Below are 11,805 nucleotides of genomic sequence, written 5' to 3'. Positions count from 1 at the left end.
CATGACTATCGGTAGGACAATCTTTTGAACTGGCATGACAATCTCCTTCCTAGTGTAACTTTCGGTATGACAATTGAAATGACTTGGCATGACAATCGGTATGACAATCCAGATTGTCATGCTAGTTCATTTTCAATTGTCTTGCTGATTTAAGATTGAATTTAATCCAATTAACCTTCTGAAAATTCCTAAAATTAATTCTGAATTAATTAATCAATTAATTTAATTAATCAATAAATTAATCTTTGCAGATATAATTTATTTACTTAATTAAATTATATGACTTAATTAATTAATAGAGAATTAATACTAACCCTGAGCAGCATCCATTCTTCTGAATATCTTCTGAAAATCACTGAGAATTATGAATCAATTCCGCCACTTCAACGTTGACACTCGATGTACTGTCTGGTTCATGAGTGACTAACTTCCATGACGTTTCTTCATGTCTTGACTTTGACGCTTTGATTTTCTTCAGATTAAATCCTTGTAATTAATGATACTCTGACGAGATCTCTGTCACTTGATTAAATCCACGATCTTGATTTATATCACTGAGGCATGATCAACTTCTTGAACTTCTTCCAGTGAATTAACTCCTCAAGTCTGTAGATGAACCTTGTTTCTGAATCCTTTGACAGATATTACTTTGCGAGATCTCTCTGACGGTCGATCCACTATTTACTTATTACATTCTTATTTGAGTTGAGTTGAATCCTCGAATATACAAATAGGCTATGACATATGACTTACACCTTGGAAGGGGTTAATGAGATTCGGAAAGAAAGGAAAGCTAAGTCCACCAATTGTTGGACCCTTGGATATATTAAGAAGTATTGGGAAGTTAGCATATGAGCTAGCCTTACCCCAGCACATGTAGCAAGTCATAACGTGTTTCACGTATCAATGTTAAGGAAGTGTAATTCGGATGCCAGATAATTAGGGGCATATGAGCACATAGACATGCAACCAGACGTAACCTATATGGAGCAACCAGGAAGGGTTATAGAGTAAAAAGGAACAAGCACTTAGGAGAAGGGTTATCAAACTAGGCGGAGTTTGGTGGTAGGACCACAATGTGGAAAAATTTACTCGAGAGTTAGAAAGTGCAATGCTAAGAGAGTATCCCTATTTATTTTCAATTTGATTCCGGGACGGAATCCTTTTAAGGAGGGGAGACTGTAATAACCCCAATTTTTGGGAAATTTTGAAACCCTTATGAATAGTGTTTTTGCTGAATGAGAAAACTTTTCATGCCACACTATGTAGGGGTTCTGATATGGATATTCTGAGATTTTATTAGTACTTTATATGGGATATAAGTGTATGTAAAGATCGTCAGAATCCAAATCCGAACACTTTGATTTTTCCCGGAAATCCAATAGATATGGAAAGAATTGAGTATAAGGTAACAGGATAAAAGGATTTAAATTAAAGGATTATAATAGAGGATCATAAAAAGGAATATAATGTATTGAGAAAGGTTAAGGGAACCTAAGTAATAAGATCCCGGGTATGATCCCTCAAACGATAAACCAAAACAAAAGTTAAGCGAACCGTATAACAGATCAGCGGTCATTAGGCAAACAATTAGGAAGTTAATCAAAGGGATTAGAGAGGATGATGTCACCCAACCAATGAGAAGAGGACAAGGAGGGGAGGATGACATCGTGAGGATGACACAAGCATGACATGGGAAGGAAGGAGATATGGTGACTTTTTAACCACACAAAATCAAGGGCAACTAGGTAATTTACTAAATCAAACACAAAAACAAATCAACCAAGCCAAGCAAATTCATTCTTCATCAAAATCAAAAAGAAACCAAGGCTTTGTTCTTGAGAGCTCTCGGCTTTTTACTATTCAAAAGGCAAGAAATTTCAAAAATTCAAGATCCAAGCTTCCTAAATTGGTGAGTTAATTCCCTAATCATCTTCATGCTTAGTTAGGGCTATATCATCAGTTTAAGCCATCAATTCCTTCTCAATCTTATTCATTTAATCAAAGAAGAAGACTATGAATAGTGTTTTCAAGTTTTTAACTTGAAATTTTTCTTGTTTTCCTTGAAGATCCAAGCATTCCTAAGACTTCTAAAAGCTTCTTAAGGCTTCCTAGCTCCTCCCACCACTTCAAGGAAGGTATATCATCTCCAAACCCTAGATTCCTATGTATTATAAGATGATTTTGATTAGTAGGGTGATATTGTATCTTGATGTTTGTGATTTAGAGTTTGGGATTGAAATGGTATTGAATCGGATTGGTAAATCTTGTTGTTTTGGTTAAAAGAATGTAGTATGGTTAAATTCAAGCTTAGGCATAAGTATGAATGTTAAAATTGAATTGGTTGGGGTTGTTATGATGTGATAAGGATGGATGTTGGTTGTATGTTGGGTTTGAGGTTGAATTGGGTTGGTTTTGAATGGTTTTAAATTGGGAAATCGCGTAAACATAGCCGTCGTAACGTCCGATTTTCTTTAGACTGTTTTTGTGCATAACATTAGGACCCGAGAACCCCCTGCTAGATTATGACCATTACCATGTCTAGATAGCTCGTGTTACGAGCTTCGTTTTGATATGTAGTTCGTTCGATTCTGATGCACGGTTTAGGAGAAACGACCGTTTCAAGTAACGGCGTTTCGCGAACGAAACTTTTCCCCTCGCTTTACTTTGAAACATAGGTTAAAGACCAAAAAGGGTTAATTAATGTATGAAACATTTATGGTAAGTGTGTTAGGAAGTTGGTAAGACACTCGCGAAGGAATCGCCTTAAAAGTCGTAAAGGTTAAATTATTAAAAATGGTGGAGCCGAGGGTACCCGAGGGTACCCGAGTGACTTAAGCAAATCAGTAAGCGCAAAACAAGCGTTAGAGTCTAAGTTAGTTAAAGTATAGATTTACAAGTGACTTGGATTAATTCCAACTTACTTGTTGTTTATAGGTTACCAGACTCGTTCCGAGCCTTTTTTCACCCCAAGTCGCTCAGGCAAGTTTTCTACCCGTTATAACTGTTGTTGTGATGTATATATGTATTTGCATTATCTTGCGATAGATGCATGTTGGTTAATTAGCAAATGTTGCAATATATTGAAGCATGCTGCTATGGTATATATATATATGCATGCCTGTTTCGTATTCTTTCCATATATATCTGTTGATTCAGTTGATAATACCTATGCTAGAGGATAGCGGTAATTTGCATATACCCTTAGTATAGGGACCCAAAGGTGAAAATATTTTCTAAAACCGGGAGTCGAGGATCCCGAGTAGATTTTGTATATATGGATATAAATATATATATATATATACTTATATATATATATGGTCATAGTTTTCAAAACTATTAATCGAATAAGGGTTATTCGATAACTTTATATTAATTATTGAATATTATTTCGAATATTATTCGAGGGCTTATGACTCCTTTATATTATTATTGAATATTACTTGGATATTCAATCGAGGATGTATGACTCCATTATTTTATTAATATTATTTATAATATTCATTCGAGGTATTATGACTCCGCTTATTACTGAAAAATATTCTTTATTTTATTAAAGAATAAGGTGTCAATAATCAAACTTATTTTCGATTATTCAAATAAAGATAGTACTTTTGTATAAGTATATCTTTGGTTATTTAATACTCGTTTCAAGTATAAGTTTTAATACTTCTACTTCAATTATTTTTATAAAGATTATTCTTTATGGGAATATTATTTAAATAATAATATTCAGACATTTTCTAAATATACTGGGGACTGATTTACTTCATTAAATCAGCTTTACTCCAAACACTCTTTAAAGTGTTTTCGAGTCTTCAAAATGATTTTTAAAAGTTAGAGCGGATCCCAAAACTCATTTTTATATTTAAGATCTTCCTTTTTAAGGGGATTTAAATACTCGCTCAAAACCTGAGGGATCCGGCTCTGTGGTGTATTTTATATTCGCAACAAGGTTGCAGTTTTGGTAAATGAATTGATTACTTACCCAACGTTCGGGAAGTAAGTCCATCTATTGAGTCGGCATAAGCAACATGGGCTCAGTGGGCGTCCATGATAGTGTAAGTGGCTCAGTTGGAGTCCATCAAATGCATAAGTGGCTGAGTGGCAGTCCAGCATAAGGTCCTATTGAGACCAGGGTGATGACCAGTGGGGAATTCGTCCATCTACTAGTAGAAAAGGTTACTTATGGGTATCTTTGCCTGATCAGCAAGATATCTGGTTTATGCCAAAATTCTTTTCCTTTCCAAATTTATTGGATATTGCAATTCTGTTCATACTTTACATGACAGAGGTTTTCAGGAAATGTATGGGAGATATATATGAATATATATATATATCAGAACTTAATGAAGTATGTCATAACTTCATTTCCTTTAATAATATTTTAAAGAGTTAATCTATTCAAATCTGGTCTTGTAGTCTCATCTATGTGATGAACTGTTGAAAGCTCATTATACTTTGAACAGTGGTAGTTCAAGTAGCTTTATAAATGATATAAGTGTAGTGAAGTATTTGGTAACTTCATCTTTTAAACTTATATCTAGTTAATAATTGTCTTATGAATGACAAAGATTTTCAGAAAAACGTTGAGACAAGGTTAGATATATGAGATCACCTTGCAACGATATTTTTTATACAGTTATACACTGGGACTTTGTGTATATTATGCATGGAAGAGGACTTCCAAGATTTTGAAAAGTATATATGTATATATACTGAATATTTTGCGACTTCATCGCATTAAGATATCAAACTTGGTTCATTTCTTTTGACCAAGACTTTCATGAGTACTATGAGAAGGCTCATATACTATTAATCATTATACATATTATTTTGGTGGGCTTACGGCTCACCCTTGCTTTCTTCTTTCATCACACAACTACAGATAGAAAAGATGAACAGGACCAAGCTCCCGATTCGCAAGCGATTAGGAGACGTTCCGCAGTTTTCTAGAAGCATTGATGCCGCCGTAGCTGAGGTAGGAACTACCAATAGGCTAGGCTTTCAACTTCTGATGTACCAGATTTATGTATATTTATGAATTGTAATAATGGCAAAGAAATGTAAATTTATTCAGAAAACCTTTTAAGGTGTATTCGCAGATAATTATGGAATAAAATGACTTGCGGTTATTTTTTTGAATGTTCATCTCTGAGACTATAACGTGTGGTGTGTGTGTTATTGTGGGGTCACAGTACGGAGTAGTTGAGTAATTATTAAGATTGGGTGTTATTAAGGGAAATGGAACTCGTGACAACCCGGATCCCCGACCCCGGATTTGGGGGTGTTACAATTTTTCATCAGATACTTGATTCATCATGAGGCTTGAAGTCATTCTTCATATTTATACCTTGATATACCCCGGTGATACTTATGAAATGGTTTATGCTCTGAGATAAATGTTTTATCAGTGTTAATTATGATTCTGTTTTTTATTGAATTGCAATGGTTATCATATTGAATCGAGCTAGCAGGGATCTTTATGTTGTAGATGAGTTATGCAAGATTGTGAGAACGATATCATTATCAGTTGTAAGTTGAACTAGTTGAGATTTGGTACGATGTAATAAAAGTTAAGGTTGTGGTTTATTTTCATACTTTAACCTGTTGCGATCCGCAGTTGTGTAAAGAAGGGTCAATGCATATAATATTTTATATACAGGTTTATATATTGTATGTGTGTGTGTTGTGAGTCCCAAACTTCTGACCCGGGTTTGGAGGGCGTCACAGGTTTGGTATCAGAGATACCAGTTATAAGTCACTGAAACATGCCTAGATTGTTGGGAATGTATAGAGGGTTAGGATTAAGATTAGGAAATATAAAAATAGAATGTTGAGAGGTAAGTGCGACTGTATAGTAGGTTTTGGTATGATTTGTGATGAGATTCGAGATTCTTATCTAGCGATGTGATTATCAGATAGCCGCGATGGCAGATTCTTTTATCCCATGATCGTCTGATCATTCAGAACCTTTAGTCAGAGGACCCTCATCCGATTCACGCCCTGCTCTTCCACCGGTGTTAGCCATATCACCTCCGGTTGCGACGGTTGCACCTTTTCCAGCTATTATCTCATTCCCCGATTCGAGACTACCTAATCGACAATCCCCCACATGCTGATTCTGGTTCTATCAGATATTCAGCTGTAAGCGCATCTTTTCTGTCTACCCTACGCCTTGTTCTATACTCTCATATTAAAACCCATTTTATGAAGCAACATCACCTATGAGGATGGATTCGAGAGTTACAGCATATGGTGAGTACACGAGGTATTAAGAAAGGTGAGAAGGAACTTAGAGAGAGGATTCAGGTATTCCGAAGGTTAGTCGCAACCAGGTTATATGAAGCTACTAGTAAGTATGCCACCTATGATCATCTTGTGGAATGAGCTAGATAGATTTTAAAGGAGTTAGAGAAGATTGGAGATCAAGAGTTTTCTTGGAAATAGATGATGGTGTTATAACTAAACGTGATACGTATAGTAGTAATGTGATATGATATTATTCGATCTTAGTTTATAAAATAGATTTGATGATTACTGGATAGATCTGTTATATTTAGTAATCGTAAGAGATGATGATGGGAGTGTTACTGGTATGGAAGACTAGAAGTGAAATTACGAATAAGGTAATATGCAACGGTAACTGGAGTTTTCACGACCAATGAAGGAAAAATGGACCTAATAAGGGGTTGAAGATATATGGAAATAAATGGGCTCCTATCTAATTTTTTTCCTAATTAAATTCCTTGTGGTAGTTGAGAAGGACGAACAACTCATATAGTAATAACGACCAGTTGTATAATTTTCAAAATTTTAAACTAGTTTTCAAAGAGATTTTCTTAACAAAATTTTTCTAAAAAGTCCTTTAAACAAAATAAGTTTTAAAACTTGGTTGTCCAATTACTCCTTGAGTTTCTCGATTGTTATAAGATTTAAATTATCTAGAAGAATACTTGTTCTAGAAGTTAGTATGGTTAATTTAGAAGGACAAATAGACCCGCTATTATAGAGAAGGTTTGATTGCTCCTAGCAGAAGAATGCAAATATTGTTTGATAAGTTTAATGAAAGAACCAATGTAAAAAGAAACAATTCATCCAATTTCTGAGACGATCAGAGTTCAAAGAATACGTCGATTCACAAGAAGCCGAGTATGAGCAAAGGAGATTGAGAAAATTTCTAGACTTTTCTAAAGGAATAATGTTATTAACAAAGGAGTCGATATGTTGAATGATCAGTAGAGTAAGCGAAATTTGAAGTTATGATTGTAAATCTCGTAAGAGTGCAAATAGGGTCGAATTATAAATATATTGAACATGGAAGTGCGATGCTAAAGATACAAGACCTAATGAATGAGAATTTATTATGATAATCAATTAAAGAAAGCATTTCAGAGAACTTTCTAAAGTTAATATATGACTCGGAATGAGATCTATTGATCGGACAAGCGTTAAAGCTATAAACAGATGAAATGTGGATGGCGACCAATGATATCATTCTTTCCTATAATCATATATATTCTTATGAATCTCGAGTAAAGTATGAACTTCTTTCATGGTCAGCTCTATAAGTTGATAAAAAAATTGTTGAATCGCTTTCAAATCATTCCCCTTCAAAATATTGCTTTATGATTGAGACAAACAGTGTTATGGTGTGACACTTTGTCGAAATGACAAAGAGTCTGATGGGACGCCACCTAATCATGTGTTGTAAGCCATATAGTATGAAAGACTGGCCATCTTGAGTATAAATATGGTTGTCTCACTCATATCTAAATCATCATTCATTCTTTCCTCTTCAATTATGATTTCTTGATTTATGGATCCTTCCGATTGTTTCCTTGTACTGTTATCCTTTACAAAAAGTTTCCAATCAGAATCATATACACAAATTCCCTTCTTGTGTAAGGTCTATTCTTTGACTATTTTAAAAGGAAATGAAATGAACCCGTGTAGCAGATGGAGTTATGTGGTGAGTGTGGATAGTTGCAAGCCAATAAATGGTGGACATATACGTGCAGAGAAGAACCATTATGCCAATAACGTGGTTGTTACGAGGACATTAAATTAGAGGCAGAAATCTGTATATGTGATACGTTTTAAGTCTGCCATTTGGCATAAATTGAAGTAGTTAGCGAACCATATGAGGTAAATTAACTAGAGGAATAAAAAAGTAAAGATGCGTATATCAGATAAGGCAAATGATTGATCGGACAACAGAAGCAAATGAAGAAATTTTTAATAATAATCAGATAATCGATTAATGCATTTTGAAGATGAAGAATACCTCAATCATGTGGGAGATAATTGTCATGAAGATTTAAGATCGAAGAAGTTCTAGTTATGAATAAACTTCAAGGGTGTTCTTTAGGGAATGGTTGGGTTTTCCCACTTTAGGAAATGAGTTATGGCAAATTTGATACTCATAACCGAACCAGTGAAGGATGTTTGGTATAAAAAGGCATAAGTGGAAATGAAGGTATGGTGGTTTAAATGCAATATTTTTTATGAAGTGATGCTTTGAAACCAAATGAATTGTTTCACAAGATTATGATAGTGTTGGTTGAGACCAGGTGTTGGTTATCGGAAGTTGAACAAGTTAACTAATAAGAACAAGTGTATATTGTCAGGGATAGATAGATTTTTCATTTGAGAGCTTGAATTGAAGCATGAACTAGAAGAATTCTAGAATAATTTATAATTGTACTCAGTAGTGATATTCTGTTATAATCAGAAGATATGAAAAAAAGGTATGGTATAATAAGAATTATTCGCTATAATCTTAAGTTGAATTAAAATATGGGTTATACTAGCTGTATGTGGTGGTGAAATGGTGAGTTTAGAAGGTGGAAGTTGATTGGCATACTTGTGGGTTGATTGTTGGTTGTTTGGTTGATTATTGGTGTCGGCATGAGTCCGGCTGGTAGTCAATAATAAAGGAGATGCTGCCCAAATTTTTGGAAAATTCCCTAATCTCAAAGATAGAAACTATACTTCCGTGTGTTATTTATATTCGTGTTAATACTCCAAATAATTATGATCTCGGTTCTTGAAAGAGGTTGTTATAGTCAATCCGACTATATATAATTGGTCTTTGATTTCATTTAGCTAGTCATCACTTGGTGCAATTGATAAATTAAGTGAGTTAATTGGTTAATTTTACCAATTAATGGTCAGTTAGATGAAAATCGATTTCAATTAGATTAAGTCAAATTTTGATGTGACTTTCAAATCTGAAATCAAAGCAATGAGGAATTTGGAGAAAGTAAGGACACCAGTAGAATTCAGAAATTGCTGCAAGTGTGTGAGGCTTTACTTGGATGATTATGCCCTTTATAATGGACAAGTGAATAAAAATTTATTTGTATGGACAAGTGAGAAGAATGTTTTCAAGAGCTAGAGATTTAAGATAAAACAAAGAGAAGGAAGGAAAGAAAAGGAAGAAAGAAGGTGGAATAAAGCAGAGTTTAATAACTACACCAATATGGATTTTATTAGACAATTAAAGAGATTTTGTCATCTGCAATAAAGTTTTATTAAAGGACGTCTTGTTTCTAAATTGTTTTGATAATCATACAATAAATGATTTATCCAGTATTTCTATTTTGGATAAAATGTGATATACAGTTTTAATTCTGTTTCTGATTGATGTTGATACTTAGGTTGTTGTTAAATATGAAAAGTGGTATCAATATAGATGATTGATGTTTAATTCAGTATGGGATATTATGAGCATCAAAGTTCGTATTGATATCTAATTTGATATGATATCAAAATGAGTATTAATATCAAGAGTTCAGTTTTGAATGAGCTGTGAGAATGAAGAACGGAAATAGGAAAAAAGTGGAATCAAAAGGATGATAAAGAAACTTTATAAAATGCCATGATATATGTAAGATATGGGTAATATGAGGAAATTTGTAAATTGAGATAGGGAATGCATTGTTAAGTGGATTTTATATCCACTTAGAACGCTTCATTACAAGCTTAAATTGGTGTTTTGGACTCAAGTTGTTGGTATTTTGATGGTGATAATGAGTTCGATTATGAACTAATCGTTATCATGGGATTCTAGCAGATTTACTTATGGATTTCAATAGTAAATTGTTTTGATATCTTGGTGTGTGGTGATTGTATGATATCCTAGTATTGGTTGTGCTTATTCATTTTATGTGCGTAGCTAACATATAAGATAATGTGTTAATCTCTATTGAAGCGACAGTCAATATAGATGTTTAGAACTTACCATGCTAGCATAGGTTCATGTATTTGTTATGCATGATGTGTAGGTAATTTTAACCATCTTACTTGCCCTATGTAATCACGATAGATAACTTACGCATTAAACTGTTATGTTTTCAATTCTTATAGACATATAAGGACTAAGCATAATTGGTGTCTATTCAACTTCTATCTCTTTTGTGGATGCTTGGTAGTAGGGTATTCGTACAACGAAAGTTGGCGTTTACTCGTGTTATCTGATTAGTATGCTAAAGTTAAGAACAATAAGGCTATTGAATGAAGTATTTAATGAAGTTAGAATCACATGTTTATCATATATATTAAATCAACCATTCTTGTTCTCTTAGTTATAATTGTTAGTTTAATCAAAACTCAATTTGTTATTTGTATTAGCATTGAGCGATAACCGTACATTGTTGCATAGGTGCATAAATTGAACTTAACCTAAACCAGTCTCTGTGGGAACGAATCTAATTTATATCTTATACTACTTGCGAACGCGTATACTTGCGTGAACTTTAGCGCGTGTTTTAATGCGTGTTGGCGCCACTGCCGGGGACTCGGGGTTAATTTTTAGTTTATATGCTTGTCATCAGTGGTCGTTAAAGACTCGAACTCTTTTGCTCTCATGGTTTATTTGTTTGTGTTTCAGGTACTCATTACAATGGGAGATCCAGCAACATGAACGAAAGCCTTGATGGATTTTACTCAACCCAAGATCAATGACATTCAATCTAGCATTGTCAGTCCAGGTATCACAGCTAATACCTTTGAGATCAATCCTGGCATAATTCAATGGGTACAGAATTCAATCCAGTTTGGGGGTTCTCCAACGGAAGATCCCAATATGCACATTAGGGATTTCATTGAGATCTGCGACACCTTCAAGTTCAATGGTGTTTCTGAAGATGTTGTGAAGCTGAGACTATTTCCATTCTCTCTAAGGGATAAGGCTAAGAGCTGGTTACACTCTCTACCAGCTGGTTCGATTACTACTTGGAAAGATCTTGCTCAAAAGTTTCTCATTAAATTCTTCCCTATGGCAAAGACAGCTGCAATCAGGAATGCTCTTACTCAATTTGTGCAGCAATCAGGAGAATCTTTATATGAAGCTTGGGAGTGCTACAAGGAGATGCTTAGGAAGTGTCCTCATCATGGAATGCCTGATTGGATGATCATCAATTATTTTTATAATGGTTTGGGTGCACAATCTAGACCCATGCTTGACGCAGCATCAGGTGGAGCATTATGGGCAAAGTGCTATAAGGAAGCCTATGATCTAATTGAACTGATGGCTGCTAATGAATATCAGTATCCAACTCAGAGATTTCCACAGGGCAAGGTAGCAGCAGTTCTTGAAGTGGATACACTACGGCTATCACTGCTCAAATAAAGGCATTGTCTATGAAGATCGATTCTCTGGCTAACTATGGTGTTAAGCAGATAATTAGTGTTTGTGAGACGTGTACAGGTCCGCATGTGACGGAGCAATGCGCTATATCTAGTGACTCAGCTCAGTTTTTGAGCAACTTTCAGAGATCACAACAACCAGTTCCAGACACT

At 34.5% G+C, this 11,805-nt stretch overlaps 1 non-coding gene across 1 annotated transcript; it reads right to left on the bottom strand.

The window, feature by feature from the left end:
- Positions 1-11,296: 11,296 nt before the first annotated feature.
- On the bottom strand, positions 11,297-11,403 carry LOC141680969 (small nucleolar RNA R71). The gene has a single exon (XR_012558458.1). It is a non-coding gene; the product is annotated as a small nucleolar RNA R71 (small nucleolar RNA).
- Between the last annotated feature and the right edge of the window lie 402 nt (positions 11,404-11,805).

Source organism: Apium graveolens, chromosome 1, assembly GCF_009905375.1.
Source record: "Apium graveolens cultivar Ventura chromosome 1, ASM990537v1, whole genome shotgun sequence".
Lineage (NCBI taxonomy): Eukaryota > Viridiplantae > Streptophyta > Magnoliopsida > Apiales > Apiaceae > Apium > Apium graveolens.
The sequence above is the reverse complement of the archived record's forward strand: the minus strand, read 5'-3'. Positions and strand labels throughout refer to the sequence as shown.